This window comes from Octopus bimaculoides, chromosome 11, assembly GCF_001194135.2.
Source record: "Octopus bimaculoides isolate UCB-OBI-ISO-001 chromosome 11, ASM119413v2, whole genome shotgun sequence".
NCBI lineage: Eukaryota > Metazoa > Mollusca > Cephalopoda > Octopoda > Octopodidae > Octopus > Octopus bimaculoides.
The window spans coordinates 61617908-61619614 of NC_068991.1; the positions used below are offsets into that span (position 1 = coordinate 61617908).

The 1707-nt window shown below is 41.9% G+C and overlaps 1 protein-coding gene across 1 annotated transcript in view; it reads right to left on the reverse strand.

Annotated features, from left to right (window-relative positions):
• LOC128249101 (uncharacterized) overlaps positions 1-1707 on the reverse strand; it is a 103934-nt gene that overhangs the window by 80631 nt on the left and 21596 nt on the right. The window lies entirely within an intron of this gene.

Below are 1707 nucleotides of genomic sequence, written 5' to 3' on the forward strand. Positions count from 1 at the left end.
ATAATAAATTCGTTTATTGGCCACAAGGGCTTACATAAAATTACATTAAAACACATACAACAACATAAAAGTCAAAAACAGGACGATACAATGGGTTTTACAACGTGTAAACAGTATGTATATAACGATTAAGAATTAAACAATTTAAATAATAATGATAATAATGCCCGGATGCAGTACCAGGCAGTGGCGCTCATGGCTTCTGATCTTAATTGATTGGAAGTGTTATCATGTACATTGTTTTGTCTTGGTATAAAAAGATGGGCTACAGCAAATATTCTGCTCAATACCACAGATTTGCTTGTCAGTTGTTCGACCTTAACCAGTTGAGCATTTCCCTTGGTAGCTGACGATATGTGCATCTCTGATCACGAGCAGAAGTAGTGGGGGAGTATCATAACCATGTGTTGAGAGGAATTCTTTGGGGTTTGAATAATTCACCTTTGGAAACATGGGTGTTTTGCTCAACATCCTTAAACAAACCTTATTCGGGGACCTTTTGAGAAGGATGGGCTACTCAACCTGAAGAAAATTCTAACTGGGCCCCACCTGCGAGGTCATGCGCTGTTTATTTTGATATAAGATCACCATGTCGCGCACATATGGTTGTGATGCACGTGCCTGGTGTACTCTTATCAGATGGGTAGTCATGATGGGTATAATGGGCTTCGTATATTTGTACCCCAGTGTCACTTTGATGGCATGCACTGCTCTCTCACTCAATAATAATAATAATAATAATAACCCGTTCAACTAAAGGCACAAGGCCTGAAATTTGTTGGGAGGGGTAAGTCGATCACATTGACACCAGTACTTGACTGGTACTCGACTTATCGACCCCGAATGGATGAAAAATGCTGAAAAATGATTAACTTGAGCTTAAGGTGTTTTTGTTTAAGTCACATGATTACATTCCTACTTGTCCACGTGCATCTACGTTTGCGTGTGTGTTAGTATGCATACAGATGATGTATGTATGTATGTATGTATGTATATGTGTGTGAGTGATATATATCACTAAAGAGACCGATTCTGAAATATTTTGAGCGATCGCTATACCCGAGAACGAAGAAGCAGCCCTCACACACACACACTGTCTATTCACATCAGATGGTGTTTAAATCAACTATGACCTGGGTCAACATTGATCTAAACTTATCTAAGTTACGAGCAATAAACTTGAGCATGTACACTGTGTGTGTGAGTGCGCCCGCCGCGCGTGTGCATGTGTGTGTACGTGCGCGTGTGATCAAGACTTGTGATAATGAGTTGGGAGGGTGGGGGGAATCCAAAAAGGAATAGTAGGAGTAGATAAAGTGTATGGTAGGTATAGCTGTTTGCTGTGATATATGTGGTGGTGAAGACGGCGAGCTGGCAGAAACGTTAGCACGCCAGGCGAAATGCTTAGCGGGGTTTCGTCTGTCTTTATGTTCTGAGTTCAAATTCCGCCGAGGTCGACTTTGCTTTTTATCCTTTCGGGGTCGATAAATTAAGTACCAGTTGCGTACTGAGGTCGATCTAATCGACTGGCCCCCTCCCCCAAAATCTTCGGGCCTTGTGCCCAGAGTAGAAAAGATATATGTGGTATGTGGTGGTGATGAAAATGACGATGGTGGTGGTGGAGGTGTATATTAAAAGTTGGTAATAGCGGTGATGGGGGCTGGTGAAAGTAAAAGGCCGTGGTGACATTCATACTGTTGGAAATGA